This window comes from Schistocerca americana, chromosome X (genome assembly GCF_021461395.2).
Source record: "Schistocerca americana isolate TAMUIC-IGC-003095 chromosome X, iqSchAmer2.1, whole genome shotgun sequence".
Taxonomy (NCBI): domain Eukaryota; kingdom Metazoa; phylum Arthropoda; class Insecta; order Orthoptera; family Acrididae; genus Schistocerca; species Schistocerca americana.
In genome coordinates, this window is record NC_060130.1 from 64868215 (window position 1) to 64893078 (window position 24864).

The following is a 24864-nucleotide window of genomic DNA, read 5'->3' on the forward strand; positions in this document are numbered from 1 at the left end:
TTCACAGTACTCCTGCTAGGGGTTCCTCCAGTTTACCAATGTATTTCGCCTGTTGACGAAGCATTTGGCTACCTTAAGAGAGTCATAGTTACTCCTGTCAGTTGCTCCCCGTTAAACCACAGTCACATCTACGATTTTCCTCTGCCGCTTTCACCAGCCGCGATACGCCATTATTTGTTGAAATTATGACTTTCACAGTACTCCTGCTAGGGGTTCCTCCAGTTTACCAATGTATTTCGCCTGTTGACGAAGCATTTGGCTACCTTAAGAGAGTCATAGTTACTCCTGTCAGTTGCTCCCCGTTTTACCACAGTCACATTTTCAATCTTATTCTGGCCAGTTCACCTGATGCGATACGCCGTTATCAGTCAACCTAAAAAATATCACAGTACTCCTGCCGGAAGCTTCTCGAGTTTGCCGAAGTATTTCGCCTGTTGACGAAGCATTTGGATACCTTAAGAGAGTCATAGTTACTCCTTGCTGTTGCTCCCCATTTTACAACAGGCACATCTACAAGCTTACTCTGGCCAATTCTCCTGAAGCGATACGCTAATATCTGTTGACATAAAGACTTTCACAGTACTCCTGCTGGGAGCTTCTCTACTTTGCCGATGTATTTCGCCTATTGACGAGGCATTTGGCTACCTTAAGAGAGTCATAGTTACTCCTGTCAGTTGCTCCCCGTTAAACCACAGCCACATCTACGATTTTCCTCTGCCGCTTTCACCAGACGCGATACGCCATTATTTGTCGAAATTATGACTTTCACAGTACTCCTGCTAGGGGTTCCTCCAGTTTACCAAAGTATTTCGCCTGTTGACGAACCATTTGGCTACCTTAAGAGAGTCATAGTTACTCCTGTCAGTTGCTCCCCGTTTTACCACAGTCACATTTTCAATCTTATTCTGGCCAGTTCACCTGAAGCGATACGCCATTATCGGTCAACCTAAAGAATTTCACAGTACTCTTGCCGGGAGCTCTCGAGTTTGCCGATGTATTTCGCCTGTTGACGAGGCATTTGGTTACCTTAAGAGAGTCATAGTTACCCCTTGCTGTTGCTCCCCATTTTACAACAGGCACATCTACAAGCTTACTCTGGCCAATTCTCCTGAAGCGATACGCTAATATCTATTGACATAAAGACTTTCACAGTACTCCTGCCGGGAGCTTTTCGACTTTGCCGATGTATTTCGCCTATTGACGAGGCATTTGGCTACCTTATGAGAGTCATAGTTACTCCTGCCAGTGTCTCTCCGTTAAACCACAGTCACATCTACCATTTTCCTCTGCCCCTTTCACCAGACGCGATACGAAATTATTTGTCGACATCATGACTTTCAAAGTACTCCTGCTAGGGGCTCCTCCAGTCTACCAATGTAATTCGCCTGTTGACGAAGCATTTGGCTACCTTAAGAGAGTCACAGTTACTCCTGTCAGTTGCTCCCCGTTTTACCACAGTCACATTCTCAATCTTATTCTGGCCAGTTCACCTGATGCGATACGCCATTATCAGTCAACCTAAAAAATATCACAGTACTCCTGCCGGAAGCTTCTCGAGTTTGACGAAGTATTTCGCCTCTTGACGAAGCATTTGGATACCTTAAGAGAGTCATAGTTACCCCTTGCTGTTACTCCCCATTTTACAACAGGCACATCTACAAGCTTACTCTGGCCAATTCTCCTGAAGCGATACGCTAATATCTATTGACATAAAGACTTTCACAGTACTCCTGCCGGGAGCTTATCGACTTTGCCGATGTATTTCGCCTGTTGACGAAGCATTTGGCTACCTTAAGAGAGTCATAGTTACTCCTGTCAGTTGCTCCCCGTTAAACCACAGTCACATCTACGATTTTCCTCTGCCGCTTTCACCAGCCGCGATACGCCATTATTTGTTGAAATTATGACTTTCACAGTACTCCTGCTAGGGGTTCCACCAGTTTACCAATGTATTTCGCCTGTTGACGAAGCATTTGGCTACCTTAAGAGAGTCACAGTTACTCCTGTCAGTTGCTCCCCGTTTTACCACAGTCACATTCTCAATCTTATTCTGGCCAGTTCACCTGATGCGATACGCCATTATCAGTCAACCTAAAAAATATCACAGTACTCCTGCCGGAAGCTTCTCGAGTTTGACGAAGTATTTCGCCTCTTGACGAAGCATTTGGATACCTTAAGAGAGTCATAGTTACCCCTTGCTGTTACTCCCCATTTTACAACAGGCACATCTACAAGCTTACTCTGGCCAATTCTCCTGAAGCGATACGCTAATATCTATTGACATAAAGACTTTCACAGTACTCCTGCCGGGAGCTTTTCGACTTTGCCGATGTATTTCGCCTATTGACGAGGCGTTTGGCTACCTTAAGAGAGTCATAGTTACTCCTGCCAGTGTCTCTCCGTTAAACCACAGTCACATCTACCATTTTCCTCTGCCCCTTTCACCAGACGCGATACGCCATTATTTGTCGACATCATGACTTTCAAAGTACTCCTGCTAGGGGCTCCTCCAGTCTACCAATGTATTTCGCCTGTTGACGAGGCATTTGGCTACCTTAAGAGAGTCATACTTACTCCTGTCAGTTGCTCCCCGTTTTACCACAGTCACATTTTCAATCTTATTCTGGCCAGTTCACCCGAAGCGATACGCCACTTGACGAGGCATTTGGCTACCTTAAGAGAGTCATAGTTACTCCTGTCAGTTGCTCCCCGTTAAACCACAGTCACATCTACGATTTTCCCCTGCCGCTTTCACCAGCCGCGATACGCCATTATTTGTTGAAATTATGACTTTCACAGTACTCCTGCTAGGGGTTCCTCCAGTTTACCAATGTATTTCTCCTGTTGACGAAGCATTTGGCTACCTTAAGAGAGTCATAGTTACTCCTGTCAGTTGCTCCCCGTTTTACCACAGTCACATTTTCAATCTTATTCTGGCCAGTTCACCTGATGCGATACGCCGTTATCAGTCAACCTAAAAAATATCACAGTACTCCTGCCGGAAGCTTCTCGAGTTTGCCGAAGTATTTCGCCTGTTGACGAAGCATTTGGATACCTTAAGAGAGTCATAGTTACTCCTTGCTGTTGCTCCCCATTTTACAACAGGCACATCTACAAGCTTACTCTGGCCAATTCTCCTGAAGCGATACGCTAATATCTGTTGACATAAAGACTTTCACAGTACTCCTGCTGGGAGCTTCTCTACTTTGCCGATGTATTTCGCCTATTGACGAGGCATTTGGCTACCTTAAGAGAGTCATAGTTACTCCTGTCAGTTGCTCCCCGTTAAACCACAGTCACATCTACGATTTTCCTCTGCCGCTTTCACCAGACGCGATACCCCATTATTTGTCGAAATTATTACTTTCACAGTACTCCTGCTAGCTGTTCCTCCAGTTTACCAAAGTATTTCGCCTGTTGACGAACCATTTGGCTACCTTAAGAGAGTCATAGTTACTCCTGTCAGTTGCTCCCCGTTTTACCACAGTCACATTTTCAATCTTATTCTGGCCAGTTCACCTGAAGCGATACGCCATTATCGGTCAACCTAAAGAATTTCACAGTACTCTCGCCGGGAGCTCTAGAGTTTGCCGATGTATTTCGCCTGTTGACGAGGCATTTGGTTACCTTAAGAGAGTCATAGTTACCCCTTGCTGTTGCTCCCCGTTTTACAACAGGCACATCTACAAGCTTACTCTGGCCAATTCTCCTGAAGCGATACGCTAATATCTATTGACATAAAGACTTTCACAGTACTCCTGCCGGGAGCTTATCGACTTTGCCGATGTATTTCGCCTATTGACGAGGCGTTTGGCTACCTTAAGAGAGTCATAGTTACTCCTGCCAGTGTCTCTCCGTTAAACCACAGTCACATCTGCCATTTTCCTCTGCCCCTTTCACCAGACGCGATACGCCATTATTTGTCGACATCATGACTTTCAAAGTACTCCTGCTAGGGGCTCCTCCAGTCTACCAATGTATTTCGCCTGTTGACGAGGCATTTGGCTACCTTAAGAGAGTCATACTTACTCCTGTCAGTTGCTCCCCGTTTTACCACAGTCACATTTTCAATCTTATTCTGGCCAGTTCACCCGAAGCGATACGCCACTTGACGAGGCATTTGGCTACCTTAAGAGAGTCATAGTTACTCCTGTCAGTTGCTCCCCGTTAAACCACAGTCACATCTACGATTTTCCTCTGCCGCATTCACCAGCCGCGATACGCCATTATTTGTTGAAATTATGACTTTCACAGTACTCCTGCTAGGGGTTCCTCCAGTTTACCAATGTATTTCGCCTGTTGACGAAGCATTTGGCTACCTTAAGAGAGTCATAGTTACTCCTGTCAGTTGCTCCCCGTTAAACCACAGTCACATCTACGATTTTCCCCTGCCGCTTTCACCAGCCGCGATACGCCATTATTTGTTGAAATTATGACTTTCACAGTACTCCTGCTAGGGGTTCCTCCAGTTTACCAATGTATTTCTCCTGTTGACGAAGCATTTGGCTACCTTAAGAGAGTCATAGTTACTCCTGTCAGTTGCTCCCCGTTTTACCACAGTCACATTTTCAATCTTATTCTGGCCAGTTCACCTGATGCGATACGCCGTTATCAGTCAACCTAAAAAATATCACAGTACTCCTGCCGGAAGCTTCTCGAGTTTGCCGAAGTATTTCGCCTGTTGACGAAGCATTTGGATACCTTAAGAGAGTCATAGTTACTCCTTGCTGTTGCTCCCCATTTTACAACAGGCACATCTACAAGCTTACTCTGGCCAATTCTCCTGAAGCGATACGCTAATATCTGTTGACATAAAGACTTTCACAGTACTCCTGCTGGGAGCTTCTCTACTTTGCCGATGTATTTCGCCTATTGACGAGGCATTTGGCTACCTTAAGAGAGTCATAGTTACTCCTGTCAGTTGCTCCCCGTTAAACCACAGTCACATCTACGATTTTCCTCTGCCGCTTTCACCAGACGCGATACCCCATTATTTGTCGAAATTATTACTTTCACAGTACTCCTGCTAGCTGTTCCTCCAGTTTACCAAAGTATTTCGCCTGTTGACGAACCATTTGGCTACCTTAAGAGAGTCATAGTTACTCCTGTCAGTTGCTCCCCGTTTTACCACAGTCACATTTTCAATCTTATTCTGGCCAGTTCACCTGAAGCGATACGCCATTATCGGTCAACCTAAAGAATTTCACAGTACTCTCGCCGGGAGCTCTCGAGTTTGCCGATGTATTTCGCCTGTTGACGAGGCATTTGGTTACCTTAAGAGAGTCATAGTTACCCCTTGCTGTTGCTCCCCGTTTTACAACAGGCACATCTACAAGCTTACTCTGGCCAATTCTCCTGAAGCGATACGCTAATATCTATTGACATAAAGACTTTCACAGTACTCCTGCCGGGAGCTTATCGACTTTGCCGATGTATTTCGCCTATTGACGAGGCGTTTGGCTACCTTAAGAGAGTCATAGTTACTCCTGCCAGTGTCTCTCCGTTAAACCACAGTCACATCTGCCATTTTCCTCTGCCCCTTTCACCAGACGCGATACGCCATTATTTGTCGACATCATGACTTTCAAAGTACTCCTGCTAGGGGCTCCTCCAGTCTACCAATGTATTTCGCCTGTTGACGAGGCATTTGGCTACCTTAAGAGAGTCATACTTACTCCTGTCAGTTGCTCCCCGTTTTACCACAGTCACATTTTCAATCTTATTCTGGCCAGTTCACCCGAAGCGATACGCCACTTGACGAGGCATTTGGCTACCTTAAGAGAGTCATAGTTACTCCTGTCAGTTGCTCCCCGTTAAACCACAGTCACATCTACGATTTTCCTCTGCCGCTTTCACCAGCCGCGATACGCCATTATTTGTTGAAATTATGACTTTCACAGTACTCCTGCTAGGGGTTCCTCCAGTTTACCAATGTATTTCGCCTGTTGACGAAGCATTTGGCTACCTTAAGAGAGTCATAGTTACTCCTGTCAGTTGCTCCCCGTTAAACCACAGTCACATCTACGATTTTCCTCTGCCGCTTTCACCAGCCGCGATACGCCATTATTTGTTGAAATTATGACTTTCACAGTACTCCTGCTAGGGGTTCCTCCAGTTTACCAATGTATTTCGCCTGTTGACGAAGCATTTGGCTACCTTAAGAGAGTCATAGTTACTCCTGTCAGTTGCTCCCCGTTTTACCACAGTCACATTTTCAATCTTATTCTGGCCAGTTCACCTGATGCGATACGCCGTTATCAGTCAACCTAAAAAATATCACAGTACTCCTGCCGGAAGCTTCTCGAGTTTGCCGAAGTATTTCGCCTGTTGACGAAGCATTTGGATACCTTAAGAGAGTCATAGTTACTCCTTGCTGTTGCTCCCCATTTTACAACAGGCACATCCACAAGCTTACTCTGGCCAATTCTCCTGAAGCGATACGCTAATATCTGTTGACATAAAGACTTTCACAGTACTCCTGCTGGGAGCTTCTCTACTTTGCCGATGTATTTCGCCTATTGACGAGGCATTTGGCTACCTTAAGAGAGTCATAGTTACTCCTGTCAGTTGCTCCCCGTTAAACCACAGCCACATCTACGATTTTCCTCTGCCGCTTTCACCAGACGCGATACGCCATTATTTGTCGAAATTATGACTTTCACAGTACTCCTGCTAGGGGTTCCTCCAGTTTACCAAAGTATTTCGCCTGTTGACGAACCATTTGGCTACCTTAAGAGAGTCATAGTTACTCCTGTCAGTTGCTCCCCGTTTTACCACAGTCACATTTTCAATCTTATTCTGGCCAGTTCACCTGAAGCGATACGCCATTATCGGTCAACCTAAAGAATTTCACAGTACTCTTGCCGGGAGCTCTCGAGTTTGCCGATGTATTTCGCCTGTTGACGAGGCATTTGGTTACCTTAAGAGAGTCATAGTTACCCCTTGCTGTTGCTCCCCATTTTACAACAGGCACATCTACAAGCTTACTCTGGCCAATTCTCCTGAAGCGATACGCTAATATCTATTGACATAAAGACTTTCACAGTACTCCTGCCGGGAGCTTTTCGACTTTGCCGATGTATTTCGCGTATTGACGAGGCATTTGGCTACCTTATGAGAGTCATAGTTACTCCTGCCAGTGTCTCTCCGTTAAACCACAGTCACATCTACCATTTTCCTCTGCCCCTTTCACCAGACGCGATACGAAATTATTTGTCGACATCATGACTTTCAAAGTACTCCTGCTAGGGGCTCCTCCAGTCTACCAATGTATTTCGCCTGTTGACGAGGCATTTGGCTACCTTAAGAGAGTCATACTTACTCCTGTCAGTTGCTCCCCGTTTTACCACAGTCACATTTTCAATCTTATTCTGGCCAGTTCACCCGAAGCGATACGCCACTTGACGAGGCATTTGGCTGCCTTAAGAGAGTCATAGTTACTCCTGTCAGTTGCTCCCCGTTAAACCACAGTCACATCAACGATTTTCCTCTGCCGCTTTCACCAGCCGCTATACGCCATTATTTGTTGAAATTATGACTTTCACAGTACTCCTGCTAGGGGTTCCTCCAGTTTACCAATGTATTTCGCCTGTTGACGAAGCATTTGGCTACCTTAAGAGAGTCATAGTTACTCCTGTCAGTTGCTCCCCGTTAAACCACAGTCACATCTACGATTTTCCTCTGCCGCTTTCACCAGCCGCGATACGCCATTATTTGTTGAAATTATGACTTTCACAGTACTCCTGCTAGGGGTTCCTCCAGTTTACCAATGTATTTCGCCTGTTGACGAAGCATTTGGCTACCTTAAGAGAGTCACAGTTACTCCTGTCAGTTGCTCCCCGTTTTACCACAGTCACATTTTCAATCTTATTCTGGCCAGTTCACCTGATGCGATAAGCCATTATCAGTCAACCTAAAAAATATCACAGTACTCCTGCCGGAAGCTTCTCGAGTTTTCCGAAGTATTTCGCCTCTTGACGAAGCATTTGGATACCTTAAGAGAGTCATAGTTACCCCTTGCTGTTACTCCCCATTTTACAACAGGCACATCTACAAGCTTACTCTGGCCAATTCTCCTGAAGCGATACGCTAATATCTATTGACATAAAGACTTTCACAGTACTCCTGCCGGAGCTTTTCGACTTTGCCGATGTATTTCGCCTATTGACGAGGCGTTTGGCTACCTTAAGAGAGTCATAGTTACTCCTGCCAGTGTCTCTCCGTTAAACCACAGTCACATCTACCATTTTCCTCTGCCCCTTTCACCAGACGCGATACGCCATTATTTGTCGACATCATGACTTTCAAAGTACTCCTGCTAGGGGCTCCTCCAGTCTACCAATGTATTTCGCCTGTTGACGAGGCATTTGGCTACCTTAAGAGAGTCATACTTACTCCTGTCAGTTGCTCCCCGTTTTACCACAGTCACATTTTCAATCTTATTCTGGCCAGTTCACCCGAAGCGATACGCCACTTGACGAGGCATTTGGCTACCTTAAGAGAGTCATAGTTACTCCTGTCAGTTGCTCCCCGTTAAACCACAGTCACATCTACGATTTTCCCCTGCCGCTTTCACCAGCCGCGATACGCCATTATTTGTTGAAATTATGACTTTCACAGTACTCCTGCTAGGGGGTCCTCCAGTTTACCAATGTATTTCTCCTGTTGACGAAGCATTTGGCTACCTTAAGAGAGTCATAGTTACTCCTGTCAGTTGCTCCCCGTTTTACCACAGTCACATTTTCAATCTTATTCTGGCCAGTTCACCTGATGCGATACGCCGTTATCAGTCAACCTAAAAATATCACAGTACTCCTGCCGGAAGCTTCTCGAGTTTGCCGAAGTATTTCGCCTGTTGACGAAGCATTTGGATACCTTAAGAGAGTCATAGTTACTCCTTGCTGTTGCTCCCCATTTTACAACAGGCACATCTACAAGCTTACTCTGGCCAATTCTCCTGAAGCGATACGCTAATATCTGTTGACATAAAGACTTTCACAGTACTCCTGCTGGGAGCTTCTCTACTTTGCCGATGTATTTCGCCTATTGACGAGGCATTGGCTACCTTAAGAGAGTCATAGTTACTCCTGTCAGTTGCTCCCCGTTAAACCACAGTCACATCTACGATTTTCCTCTGCCACTTTCACCAGACGCGATACCCCATTATTTGTCGAAATTATTACTTTCACAGTACTCCTGCTAGCTGTTCCTCCAGTTTACCAAAGTATTTCGCCTGTTGACGAACCATTTGGCTACCTTAAGAGAGTCATAGTTACTCCTGTCAGTTGCTCCCCGTTTTACCACAGTCACATTTTCAATCTTATTCTGGCCAGTTCACCTGAAGCGATACGCCATTATCGGTCAACCTAAAGAATTTCACAGTACTCTCGCCGGGAGCTCTCGAGTTTGCCGATGTATTTCGCCTGTTGACGAGGCATTTGGTTACCTTAAGAGAGTCATAGTTACCCCTTGCTGTTGCTCCCCGTTTTACAACAGGCACATCTACAAGCTTACTCTGGCCAATTCTCCTGAAGCGATACGCTAATATCTATTGACATAAAGACTTTCACAGTACTCCTGCCGGGAGCTTATCGACTTTGCCGATGTATTTCGCCTATTGACGAGGCGTTTGGCTACCTTAAGAGAGTCATAGTTACTCCTGCCAGTGTCTCTCCGTTAAACCACAGTCACATCTGCCATTTTCCTCTGCCCCTTTCACCAGACGCGATACGCCATTATTTGTCGACATCATGACTTTCAAAGTACTCCTGCTAGGGGCTCCTCCAGTCTACCAATGTATTTCGCCTGTTGACGAGGCATTTGGCTACCTTAAGAGAGTCATACTTACTCCTGTCACTTGCTCCCCGTTTTACCACAGTCACATTTTCAATCTTATTCTGGCCAGTTCACCCGAAGCGATACGCCACTTGACGAGGCATTTGGCTACCTTAAGAGAGTCATAGTTACTCCTGTCAGTTGCTCCCCGTTAAACCACAGTCACATCTACGATTTCCTCTGCCGCTTTCACCAGCCGCGATACGCCATTATTTGTTGAATTTATGACTTTCACAGTACTCCTGCTAGGGGTTCCTCCAGTTTACCAATGTATTTCGCCTGTTGACGAAGCATTTGGCTACCTTAAGAGAGTCATAGTTACTCCTGTCAGTTGCTCCCCGTTAACCACAGTCACATCTACGATTTTCCTCTGCCGCTTTCACCAGCCGCGATACGCCATTATTTGTTGAAATTATGACTTTCACAGTACTCCTGCTAGGGGTTCCTCCAGTTTACCAATGTATTTCGCCTGTTGACGAAGCATTTGGCTACCTTAAGAGAGTCATAGTTACTCCTGTCAGTTGCTCCCCGTTTTACCACAGTCACATTTTTCAATCTTATTCTGGCCAGTTCACCTGATGCGATACGCCGTTATCAGTCAACCTAAAAAATATCACAGTACTCCTGCCGGAAGCTTCTCGAGTTTGCCGAAGTATTTCGCCTGTTGACGAAGCATTTATATACCTTAAGAGAGTCATAGTTACTCCTTGCTGTTGCTCCCCATTTTACAACAGGCACATCTACAAGCTTACTCTGGCCAATTCTCCTGAAGCGATACGCTAATATCTGTTGACATAAGACTTTCACAGTACTCCTGCTGGGAGCTTCTCTACTTTGCCGATGTATTTCGCCTATTGACGAGGCATTTGGCTACCTTAAGAGAGTCATAGTTACTCCTGTCAGTTGCTCCCCGTTAAACCACAGCCACATCTACGATTTTCCTCTGCCGCTTTCACCAGACGCGATACGCCATTATTTGTCGAAATTATGACTTTCACAGTACTCCTGCTAGGGGTTCCTCCAGTTTACCAAAGTATTTCACCTGTTGACGAACCATTTGGCTACCTTAAGAGAGTCATAGTTACTCCTGTCAGTTGCTCCCCGTTTTACCACAGTCACATTTTCAATCTTATTCTGGCCAGTTCACCTGAAGCGATACGCCATTATCGGTCAACCTAAAGAATTTCACAGTACTCTTGCCGGGAGCTCTCGAGTTTGCCGATGTATTTCGCCTGTTGACGAGGCATTTGGTTACCTTAAGAGAGTCATAGTTACCCCTTGCTGTTGCTCCCCATTTTACAACAGGCACATCTACAAGCTTACTCTGGCCAATTCTCCTGAAGCGATACGCTAATATCTATTGACATAAAGACTTTCACAGTACTCCTGCCGGGAGCTTTTCGACTTTGCCGATGTATTTCGCCTATTGACGAGGCATTTGGCTACCTTATGAGAGTCATAGTTACTCCTGCCAGTGTCTCTCCGTTAAACCACAGTCACATCTACCATTTTCCTCTGCCCCTTTCACCAGACGCGATACGAAATTATTTGTCGACATCATGACTTTCAAAGTACTCCTGCTAGGGGCTCCTCCAGTCTACCAATGTATTTCGCCTGTTGACGAGGCATTTGGCTACCTTAAGAGAGTCATACTTACTCCTGTCAGTTGCTCCCCCGTTTTACCACAGTCACATTTTCAATCTTATTCTGGCCAGTTCACCCGAAGCGATACGCCACTTGACGAGGCATTTGGCTGCCTTAAGAGAGTCATAGTTACTCCTGTCAGTTGCTCCCCGTTAAACCACAGTCACATCTACGATTTTCCTCTGCCGCTTTCACCAGCCGCGATACGCCATTATTTGTTGAATTTATGACTTTCACAGTACTCCTGCTAGGGGTTCCTCCAGTTTACCAATGTATTTCGCCTGTTGACGAAGCATTTGGCTACCTTAAGAGAGTCATAGTTACTCCTGTCAGTTGCTCCCCGTTAAACCACAGTCACATCTACGATTTTCCACTGCCGCTTTCACCAGCCGCGATACGCCATTATTTGTTGAAATTATGACTTTCACAGTACTCCTGCTAGGGGTTCCTCCAGTTTACCAATGTATTTCGCCTGTTGACGAAGCATTTGGCTACCTTAAGAGAGTCATAGTTACTCCTGTCAGTTGCTCCCCGTTTTACCACAGTCACATTTTCAATCTTATTCTGGCCAGTTCACCTGATGCGATACGCCGTTATCAGTCAACCTAAAAAATATCACAGTACTCCTGCCGGAAGCTTCTCGAGTTTGCCGAAGTATTTCGCCTGTTGACGAAGCATTTGGATACCTTAAGAGAGTCATAGTTACTCCTTGCTGTTGCTCCCCATTTTACAACAGGCACATCTACAAGCTTACTCTGGCCAATTCTCCTGAAGCGATACGCTAATATCTGTTGACATAAAGACTTTCACAGTACTCCTGCTGGGAGCTTCTCTACTTTGCCGATGTATTTCGCCTATTGACGAGGCATTTGGCTACCTTAAGAGAGTCATAGTTACTCCTGTCAGTTGCTCCCCGTTAAACCACAGCCACATCTACGATTTTCCTCTGCCGCTTTCACCAGACGCGATACGCCATTATTTGTCGAAATTATGACTTTCACAGTACTCCTGCTAGGGGTTCCTCCAGTTTACCAAAGTATTTCACCTGTTGACGAACCATTTGGCTACCTTAAGAGAGTCATAGTTACTCCTGTCAGTTGCTCCCCGTTTTACCACAGTCACATTTTCAATCTTATTCTGGCCAGTTCACCTGAAGCGATACGCCATTATCGGTCAACCTAAAGAATTTCACAGTACTCTTGCCGGGAGCTCTCGAGTTTGCCGATGTATTTCGCCTGTTGACGAGGCATTTGGTTACCTTAAGAGAGTCATAGTTACCCCTTGCTGTTGCTCCCCATTTTACAACAGGCACATCTACAAGCTTACTCTGGCCAATTCTCCTGAAGCGATACGCTAATATCTATTGACATAAAGACTTTCACAGTACTCCTGCCGGGAGCTTTTCGACTTTGCCGATGTATTTCGCCTATTGACGAGGCATTTGGCTACCTTATGAGAGTCATAGTTACTCCTGCCAGTGTCTCTCCGTTAAACCACAGTCACATCTACCATTTTCCTCTGCCCCTTTCACCAGACGCGATACGAAATTATTTGTCGACATCATGACTTTCAAAGTACTCCTGCTAGGGGCTCCTCCAGTCTACCAATGTATTTCGCCTGTTGACGAGGCATTTGGCTACCTTAAGAGAGTCATACTTACTCCTGTCAGTTGCTCCCCGTTTTACCACAGTCACATTTTCAATCTTATTCTGGCCAGTTCACCCGAAGCGATACGCCACTTGACGAGGCATTTGGCTGCCTTAAGAGAGTCATAGCTACTCCTGTCAGTTGCTCCCCGTTAAACCACAGTCACATCTACGATTTTCCTCTGCCGCTTTCACCAGCCGCTATACGCCATTATTTGTTGAAATTATGACTTTCACAGTACTCCTGCTAGGGGTTCCTCCAGTTTACCAATGTATTTCGCCTGTTGACGAAGCATTTGGCTACCTTAAGAGAGTCATAGTTACTCCTGTCAGTTGCTCCCCGTTAAACCACAGTCACATCTACGATTTTCCTCTGCCGCTTTCACCAGCCGCGATACGCCATTATTTGTTGAAATTATGACTTTCACAGTACTCCTGCTAGGGGTTCCTCCAGTTTACCAATGTATTTCGCCTGTTGACGAAGCATTTGGCTACCTTAAGAGAGTCACAGTTACTCCTGTCAGTTGCTCCCCGTTTTACCACAGTCACATTTTCAATCTTATTCTGGCCAGTTCACCCGAAGCGATACGCCACTTGACGAGGCATTTGGCTACCTTAAGAGAGTCATAGTTACTCCTATCAGTTGCTCCCCGTTAAACCACAGTCACATCTACGATTTTCCCCTGCCGCTTTCACCAGCCGCGATACGCCATTATTTGTTGAAATTATGACTTTCACAGTACTCCTGCTAGGGGTTCCTCCAGTTTACCAATGTATTTCGCCTGTTGACGAAGCATTTGGCTACCTTAAGAGAGTCATAGTTACTCCTGTCAGTTGCTCCCCGTTTTACCACAGTCACATTTTCAATCTTATTCTGGCCAGTTCACCTGATGCGATACGCCGTTATCAGTCAACCTAAAAAATATCACAGTACTCCTGCCGGAAGCTTCTCGAGTTTGCCGAAGTATTTCGCCTGTTGACGAAGCATTTGGATACCTTAAGAGAGTCATAGTTACTCCTTGCTGTTGCTCCCCATTTTACAACAGGCACATCTACAAGCTTACTCTGGCCAATTCTCCTGAAGCGATACGCTAATATCTGTTGACATAAAGACTTTCACAGTACTCCTGCTGGGAGCTTCTCTACTTTGCCGATGTATTTCGCCTATTGACGAGGCATTTGGCTACCTTATGAGAGTCATAGTTACTCCTGTCAGTTGCTCCCCGTTAAACCACAGTCACATCTTGATTTTCCTCTGCCGCTTTCACCAGACGCGATACGCCATTATTTGTCGAAATTATGACTTTCACAGTACTCCTGCTAGCTGTTCCTCCAGTTTACCAAAGTATTTCGCCTGTTGACGAACCATTTGGCTACCTTAAGAGAGTCATAGTTACTCCTGTCAGTTGCTCCCCGTTTTACCACAGTCACATTTTCAATCTTATTCTGGCCAGTTCACCTGAAGCGATACGCCATTATCGGTCAACCTAAAGAATTTCACAGTACTCTCGCCGGGAGCTCTCGAGTTTGCCGATGTATTTCGCCTGATGACGAGGCATTTGGTTACCTTAAGAGAGTCATAGTTACCCCTTGCTGTTGCTCCCCGTTTTACAACAGGCACATCTACAAGCTTACTCTGGCCAATTCTCCTGAAGCGATACGCTAATATCTATTGACATAAAGACTTTCACAGTACTCCTGCCGGGAGCTTATCGACTTTGCCGATGTATTTCGCCTATTGACGAGGCGTTTGGCTACCTTAAGAGAGTCATAGTTACTCCTGCCAGTGTCTCTCCGTTAAACCACAGTCACATCTGCCATTTTCCTCTGCCCCTTTCACCAGACGCGATACGCCATTATTTGTCGACATCATGACTTTCAAAGTACTCCTGCTAGGGGCTCCTCCAGTCTACCAATGTATTTCGCCTGTTGACGAGGCATTTGGCTACCTTAAGAGAGTCATACTTACTCCTGTCAGTTGCTCCCCGTTTTACCACAGTCACATTTTCAATCTTATTCTGGCCAGTTCACCCGAAGCGATACGCCACTTGACGAGGCATTTGGCTACCTTAAGAGAGTCATAGTTACTCCTATCAGTTGCTCCCCGTTAAACCACAGTCACATCTACGATTTTCCCCTGCCGCTTTCACCAGCCGCGATACGCCATTATTTGTTGAAATTATGACTTTCACAGTACTCCTGCTAGGGGTTCCTCCAGTTTACCAATGTATTTCGCCTGTTGACGAAGCATTTGGCTACCTTAAGAGAGTCATAGTTACTCCTGTCAGTTGCTCCCCGTTTTACCACAGTCACATTTTCAATCTTATTCTGGCCAGTTCACCTGATGCGATACGCCGTTATCAGTCAACCTAAAAAATATCACAGTACTCCTGCCGGAAGCTTCTCGAGTTTGCCGAAGTATTTCGCCTGTTGACGAAGCATTTGGATACCTTAAGAGAGTCATAGTTACTCCTTGCTGTTGCTCCCCATTTTACAACAGGCACATCTACAAGCTTACTCTGGCCAATTCTCCTGAAGCGATACGCTAATATCTGTTGACATAAAGACTTTCACAGTACTCCTGCTGGGAGCTTCTCTACTTTGCCGATGTATTTCGCCTATTGACGAGGCATTTGGCTACCTTATGAGAGTCATAGTTACTCCTGTCAGTTGCTCCCCGTTAAACCACAGTCACATCTTGATTTTCCTCTGCCGCTTTCACCAGACGCGATACGCCATTATTTGTCGAAATTATGACTTTCACAGTACTCCTGCTAGCTGTTCCTCCAGTTTACCAAAGTATTTCGCCTGTTGACGAACCATTTGGCTACCTTAAGAGAGTCATAGTTACTCCTGTCAGTTGCTCCCCGTTTTACCACAGTCACATTTTCAATCTTATTCTGGCCAGTTCACCTGAAGCGATACGCCATTATCGGTCAACCTAAAGAATTTCACAGTACTCTCGCCGGGAGCTCTCGAGTTTGCCGATGTATTTCGCCTGATGACGAGGCATTTGGTTACCTTAAGAGAGTCATAGTTACCCCTTGCTGTTGCTCCCCGTTTTACAACAGGCACATCTACAAGCTTACTCTGGCCAATTCTCCTGAAGCGATACGCTAATATCTATTGACATAAAGACTTTCACAGTACTCCTGCCGGGAGCTTATCGACTTTGCCGATGTATTTCGCCTATTGACGAGGCGTTTGGCTACCTTAAGAGAGTCATAGTTACTCCTGCCAGTGTCTCTCCGTTAAACCACAGTCACATCTGCCATTTTCCTCTGCCCCTTTCACCAGACGCGATACGCCATTATTTGTCGACATCATGACTTTCAAAGTACTCCTGCTAGGGGCTCCTCCAGTCTACCAATGTATTTCGCCTGTTGACGAGGCATTTGGCTACCTTAAGAGAGTCATACTTACTCCTGTCAGTTGCTCCCCGTTTTACCACAGTCACATTTTCAATCTTATTCTGGCCAGTTCACCCGAAGCGATACGCCACTTGACGAGGCATTTGGCTACCTTAAGAGAGTCATAGTTACTCCTGTCAGTTGCTCCCCGTTAAACCACAGTCACATCTACGATTTTCCTCTGCCGCTTTCACCAGCCGCGATACGCCATTATTTGTTGAAATTATGACTTTCACAGTACTCCTGCTAGGGGTTCCTCCAGTTTACCAATGTATTTCGCCTGTTGACGAAGCATTTGGCTACCTTAAGAGAGTCATAGTTACTCCTGTCAGTTGCTCCCCGTTAAACCACAGTCACATCTACGATTTTCCTCTGCCGCTTTCACCAGCCGCGATACGCCATTATTTGTTGAAATTATGACTTTCACAGTACTCCTGCTAGGGGTTCCTCCAGTTTACCAATGTATTTCGCCTGTTGACGAAGCATTTGGCTACCTTAAGAGAGTCATAGTTACTCCTGTCAGTTGCTCCCCGTTTTACCACAGTCACATTTTCAATCTTATTCTGGCCAGTTCACCTGATGCGATACGCCGTTATCAGTCAACCTAAAAAATATCACAGTACTCCTGCCGGAAGCTTCTCGAGTTTGCCGAAGTATTTCGCCTGTTGACGAAGCATTTGGATACCTTAAGAGAGTCATAGTTACTCCTTGCTGTTGCTCCCCATTTTACAACAGGCACATCTACAAGCTTACTCTGGCCAATTCTCCTGAAGCGATACGCTAATATCTGTTGACATAAAGACTTTCACAGTACTCCTGCTGGGAGCTTCTCTACTTTGCCGATGTATTTCGCCTATTGACGAGGCATTTGGCTACCTTAAGAGAGTCATAGTTACTCCTGTCAGTTGCTCCCCGTTAAACCACAGTCACATCTACGATTTTCCTCTGCCGCTTTCACCAGACGCGATACGCCATTATTTGTCGAAATTATGACTTTCACAGTACTCCTGCTAGCTGTTCCTCCAGTTTACCAAAGTATTTCGCCTGTTGACGAACCATTTGGCTACCTTAAGAGAGTCATAGTTACTCCTGTCAGTTGCTCCCCGTTTTACCACAGTCACATTTTCAATCTTATTCTGGCCAGTTCACCTGAAGCGATACGCCATTATCGGTCAACCTAAAGAATTTCACAGTACTCCTGCCGGAAGCTTCTCGAGTTTGCCGAAGTATTTCGCCTCTTGACGAAGCATTTGGATACCTTAAGAGAGTCATAGTTACCCCTTGCTGTTACTCCCCATTTTACAACAGGCACATCTACAAGCTTACTCTGGCCAATTCTCCTGAAGCGATACGCTAATATCTATTGACATAAAGACTTTCACAGTACTCCTGCCGGGAGCTTTTCGACTTTGCCGATGTATTTCGCTTATTGACGAGGCGTTTGGCTACCTTAAGAGAGTCATAGTTACTCCTGCCAGTGTCTCTCCGTTAAACCACAGTCACATCTACCATTTTCCTCTGCCCCTTTCACCAGACGCGATACGCCATTATTTGTCGACATCATGACTTTCAAAGTACTCCTGCTAGGGGCTCCTCCAGTCTACCAATGTATTTCGCCTGTTGACGAGGCATTTGGCTACCTTAAGAGAGTCATACTTACTCCTGTCAGTTGCTCCCCGTTTTACCACAGTCACATTTTCAATCTTATTCTGGCCAGTTCACCCGAAGCGATACGCCACTTGACGAGGCATTTGGCTACCTTAAGAGAGTCATAGTTACTCCTATCAGTTGCTCCCCGTTAAACCACAGTCACATCTACGATTTTCCCCTGCCGCTTTCACCAGCCGCGATACGCCATTATTTGTTGAAATTATGACTTTCACAGTACTCCTGCTAGGGGTTCCTCCAGTTTACCAATGTATTTCGCCTGTTGACGAAGCATTTGGCTACCTTAAGAGAGTCATAGTTACTCCTGTCAGTTGCTCCCCGTTTTACCACAGTCACATTTTCAATCTTATTCTGGCCAGTTCACCTGATGCGATACGCCGTTATCAGTCAACCTAAAAAATATCACAGTACTCCTGCCGGAAGCTTCTCGAGTTTGCCGAAGTATTTCGCCTGTTGACGAAGCATTTGGATACCTTAAGAGAGTCATAGTTACTCCTTGCTGTTGCTCCCCATTTTACAACAGGCACATCTACAAGCTTACTCTGGCCAATTCTCCTGAAGCGATACGCTAATATCTGTTGACATAAAGACTTTCACAGTACTCCTGCTGGGAGCTTCTCTACTTTGCCGATGTATTTCGCCTATTGACGAGGCATTTGGCTACCTTATGAGAGTCATAGTTACTCCTGTCAGTTGCTCCCCGTTAAACCACAGTCACATCTTGATTTTCCTCTGCCGCTTTCACCAGACGCGATACGCCATTATTTGTCGAAATTATGACTTTCACAGTACTCCTGCTAGCTGTTCCTCCAGTTTACCAAAGTATTTCGCCTGTTGACGAACCATTTGGCTACCTTAAGAGAGTCATAGTTACTCCTGTCAGTTGCTCCCCGTTTTACCACAGTCACATTTTCAATCTTATTCTGGCCAGTTCACCTGAAGCGATACGCCATTATCGGTCAACCTAAAGAATTTCACAGTACTCTCGCCGGGAGCTCTCGAGTTTGCCGATGTATTTCGCCTGATGACGAGGCATTTGGTTACCTTAAGAGAGTCATAGTTACCCCTTGCTGTTGCTCCCCGTTTTACAACAGGCACATCTACAAGCTTACTCTGGCCAATTCTCCTGAAGCGATACGCTAATATCTATTGACATAAAGACTTTCACAGTACTCCTGCCGGGAGCTTATCGACTTTGCCGATGTATTTCGCCTATTGACGAGGCGTTTGGCTACCTTAAGAGAGTCATAGTTACTCCTGCCAGTGTCTCTCCGTTAAACCACAGTCACATCTGCCATTTTCCTCTGCCCCTTTCACCAGACGCGATACGCCATTATTTGTCGACATCATGACTTTCAAAGTACTCCTGCTAGGGGCTCCTCCAGTCTACCAATGTATTTCGCCTGTTGACGAGGCATTTGGCTACCTTAAGAGAGTCATACTTACTCCTGTCAGTTGCTCCCCGTTTTACCACAGTCACATTTTCAATCTTATTCTGGCCAGTTCACCCGAAGCGATACGCCACTTGACGAGGCATTTGGCTACCTTAAGAGAGTCATAGTTACTCCTATCAGTTGCTCCCCGTTAAACCACAGTCACATCTACGATTTTCCCCTGCCGCTTTCACCAGCCGCGATACGCCATTATTTGTTGAAATTATGACTTTCACAGTACTCCTGCTAGGGGTTCCTCCAGTTTACCAATGTATTTCGCCTGTTGACGAAGCATTTGGCTACCTTAAGAGAGTCATAGTTACTCCTGTCAGTTGCTCCCCGTTTTACCACAGTCACATTTTCAATCTTATTCTGGCCAGTTCACCTGATGCGATACGCCGTTATCAGTCAACCTAAAAAATATCACAGTACTCCTGCCGGAAGCTTCTCGAGTTTGCCGAAGTATTTCGCCTGTTGACGAAGCATTTGGATACCTTAAGAGAGTCATAGTTACTCCTTGCTGTTGCTCCCCATTTTACAACAGGCACATCTACAAGCTTACTCTGGCCAATTCTCCTGAAGCGATACGCTAATATCTGTTGACATAAAGACTTTCACAGTACTCCTGCTGGGAGCTTCTCTACTTTGCCGATGTATTTCGCCTATTGACGAGGCATTTGGCTACCTTATGAGAGTCATAGTTACTCCTGTCAGTTGCTCCCCGTTAAACCACAGTCACATCTTGATTTTCCTCTGCCGCTTTCACCAGACGCGATACGCCATTATTTGTCGAAATTATGACTTTCACAGTACTCCTGCTAGCTGTTCCTCCAGTTTACCAAAGTATTTCGCCTGTTGACGAACCATTTGGCTACCTTAAGAGAGTCATAGTTACTCCTGTCAGTTGCTCCCCGTTTTACCACAGTCACATTTTCAATCTTATTCTGGCCAGTTCACCTGAAGCGATACGCCATTATCGGTCAACCTAAAGAATTTCACAGTACTCTCGCCGGGAGCTCTCGAGTTTGCCGATGTATTTCGCCTGATGACGAGGCATTTGGTTACCTTAAGAGAGTCATAGTTACCCCTTGCTGTTGCTCCCCGTTTTACAACAGGCACATCTACAAGCTTACTCTGGCCAATTCTCCTGAAGCGATACGCTAATATCTATTGACATAAAGACTTTCACAGTACTCCTGCCGGGAGCTTATCGACTTTGCCGATGTATTTCGCCTATTGACGAGGCGTTTGGCTACCTTAAGAGAGTCATAGTTACTCCTGCCAGTGTCTCTCCGTTAAACCACAGTCACATCTGCCATTTTCCTCTGCCCCTTTCACCAGACGCGATACGCCATTATTTGTCGACATCATGACTTTCAAAGTACTCCTGCTAGGGGCTCCTCCAGTCTACCAATGTATTTCGCCTGTTGACGAGGCATTTGGCTACCTTAAGAGAGTCATACTTACTCCTGTCAGTTGCTCCCCGTTTTACCACAGTCACATTTTCAATCTTATTCTGGCCAGTTCACCCGAAGCGATACGCCACTTGACGAGGCATTTGGCTACCTTAAGAGAGTCATAGTTACTCCTGTCAGTTGCTCCCCGTTAAACCACAGTCACATCTACGATTTTCCTCTGCCGCTTTCACCAGCCGCGATACGCCATTATTTGTTGAAATTATGACTTTCACAGTACTCCTGCTAGGGGTTCCTCCAGTTTACCAATGTATTTCGCCTGTTGACGAAGCATTTGGCTACCTTAAGAGAGTCATAGTTACTCCTGTCAGTTGCTCCCCGTTAAACCACAGTCACATCTACGATTTTCCTCTGCCGCTTTCACCAGCCGCGATACGCCATTATTTGTTGAAATTATGACTTTCACAGTACTCCTGCTAGGGGTTCCTCCAGTTTACCAATGTATTTCGCCTGTTGACGAAGCATTTGGCTACCTTAAGAGAGTCATAGTTACTCCTGTCAGTTGCTCCCCGTTTTACCACAGTCACATTTTCAATCTTATTCTGGCCAGTTCACCTGATGCGATACGCCGTTATCAGTCAACCTAAAAAATATCACAGTACTCCTGCCGGAAGCTTCTCGAGTTTGCCGAAGTATTTCGCCTGTTGACGAAGCATTTGGATACCTTAAGAGAGTCATAGTTACTCCTTGCTGTTGCTCCCCATTTTACAACAGGCACATCTACAAGCTTACTCTGGCCAATTCTCCTGAAGCGATACGCTAATATCTGTTGACATAAAGACTTTCACAGTACTCCTGCTGGGAGCTTCTCTACTTTGCCGATGTATTTCGCCTATTGACGAGGCATTTGGCTACCTTAAGAGAGTCATAGTTACTCCTGTCAGTTGCTCCCCGTTAAACCACAGTCACATCTACGATTTTCCTCTGCCGCTTTCACCAGACGCGATACGCCATTATTTGTCGAAATTATGACTTTCACAGTACTCCTGCTAGCTGTTCCTCCAGTTTACCAAAGTATTTCGCCTGTTGACGAACCATTTGGCTACCTTAAGAGAGTCATAGTTACTCCTGTCAGTTGCTCCCCGTTTTACCACAGTCACATTTTCAATCTTATTCTGGCCAGTTCACCTGAAGCGATACGCCATTATCGGTCAACCTAAAGAATTTCACAGTACTCTCGCCGGGAGCTCTCGAGTTTGCCGATGTATTTCGCCTGTTGACGAGGCATTTGGTTACCTTAAGAGAGTCATAGTTACCCCTTGCTGTTGCTCCCCGTTTTACAACAGGCACATCTACAAGCTTACTCTGGCCAATTCTCCTGAAGCGATACGCTAATATCTATTGACATAAAGACTTTCACAGTACTCCTGCCGGGAGCTTATCGACTTTGCCGATGTATTTCGCCTATTGACGAGGCGTTTGGCTACCTTAAGAGAGTCATAGTTACTCCTGCCAGTGTCTCTCCGTTAAACCACAGTCACATCTACCATTTTCCTCTGCCCCTTTCACCAGACGCGATACGCCATTATTTGTCGACATCATGACTTTCAAAGTACTCCTGCTAGGGGCTCCTCCAGTCTACCAATGTATTTCGCCTGTTGACGAGGCATTTGGCTACCTTAAGAGAGTCATACTTACTCCTGTCAGTTGCTCCCCGTTTTACCACAGTCACATTTTCAATCTTATTCTGGCCAGTTCACCCGAAGCGATACGCCACTTGATGAGGCATTTGGCTACCTTAAGAGAGTCATAGTTACTCCTGTCAGTTGCTCCCCGTTAAACCACAGTCACATCTACGATTTTCCTCTGCCGCTTTCACCAGCCGCGATACGCCATTATTTGTTGAAATTAGGACTTTCACAGTACTCCTGCTAGGGGTTCCTCCAGTTTACCAATGTATTTCGCCTGTTGACGAAGCATTTGGCTACCTTAAGAGAGTCATAGTTACTCCTGTCAGTTGCTCCCCGTTAAACCACAGTCACATCTACGATTTTCCTCTGCCGCTTTCACCAGCCGCGATACGCCATTATTTGTTGAAATTATGACTTTCACAGTACTCCTGCTAGGGGTTCCTCCAGTTTACCAATGTATTTCGCCTGTTGACGAAGCATTTGGCTACCTTAAGAGAGTCATAGTTACTCCTGTCAGTTGCTCCCCGTTTTACCACAGTCACATTTTCAATCTTATTCTGGCCAGTTCACCTGATGCGATACGCTGTTATCAGTCAACCTAAAAAATATCACAGTACTCCTGCCGGAAGCTTCTCGAGTTTGCCGAAGTATTTCGCCTGTTGACGAAGCATTTGGATACCTTAAGAGAGTCATAGTTACTCCTTGCTGTTGCTCCCCATTTTACAACAGGCACATCTACAAGCTTACTCTGGCCAATTCTCCTGAAGCGATACGCTAATATCTGTAGACATAAAGACTTTCACAGTACTCCTGCTGGGAGCTTCTCTACTTTGCCGATGTATTTCGCCTATTGACGAGGCATTTGGCTACCTTAAGAGAGTCATAGTTACTCCTGTCAGTTGCTCCCCGTTAAACCACAGTCACATCTACGATTTTCCTCAGCCGCTTTCACCAGACGCGATACGCCATTATTTGTCAAAATTATGACTTTCACAGTACTCCTGCTAGGGGTTCCTCCAGTTTACCAAAGTATTTCGCCTGTTGACGAACCATTTGGCTACCTTAAGAGAGTCATAGTTACTCCTGTCAGTTGCTCCCCGTTTTACCACAGTCACATTTTCAATCTTATTCTGGCCAGTTCACCTGAAGCGATACGCCATTATCGGTCAACCTAAAGAATTTCACAGTACTCTCGCCGGGAGCTCTCGAGTTTGCCGATGTATTTCGCCTGATGACGAGGCATTTGGTTACCTTAAGAGAGTCATAGTTACCCCTTGCTGTTGCTCCCCGTTTTACAACAGGCACATCTACAAGCTTACTCTGGCCAATTCTCCTGAAGCGATACGCTAATATCTATTGACATAAAGACTTTCACAGTACTCCTGCCGGGAGCTTCTCTACTTTGCCGATGTATTTCGCCTATTGACGAGGCATTTGGCTACCTTAAGAGAGTCATAGTTACTCCTGTCAGTTGCTCCCCGTTAAACCACAGTCACATCTACGATTTTCCTCTGCCGCTTTCACCAGACGCGATACGCCATTATTTGTCGAAATTATGACTTTCACAGTACTCCTGCTAGGGGTTCCTCCAGTTTACCAAAGTATTTCGCCTGTTGACGAACCATTTGGCTACCTTAACAGAGTCATAGTTACTCCTGTCAGTTGCTCCCCGTTTTACCACAGTCACATTTTCAATCTTATTCTGGCCAGTTCACCTGAAGCGATACGCCATTATCGGTCAACCTAAAGAATTTCACAGTACTCTCGCCGGGAGCTCTCGAGTTTGCCGATGTATTTCGCCTGTTGACGAGGCATTTGGTTACCTTAAGAGAGTCATAGTTACCCCTTGCTGTTGCTCCCCGTTTTACAACAGGCACATCTACAAGCTTACTCTGGCCAATTCTCCTGAAGCGATACGCTAATATCTATTGACATAAAGACTTTCACAGTACTCCTGCCGGGAGCTTTTCGACTTTGCCGATGTATTTCGCCTATTGACGAGGCGTTTGGCTACCTTAAGAGAGTCATAGTTACTCCTGCCAGTGTCTCTCCGTTAAACCACAGTCACATCTACCATTTTCCTCTGCCCCTTTCACCAGACGCGATACGCCATTATTTGTCGA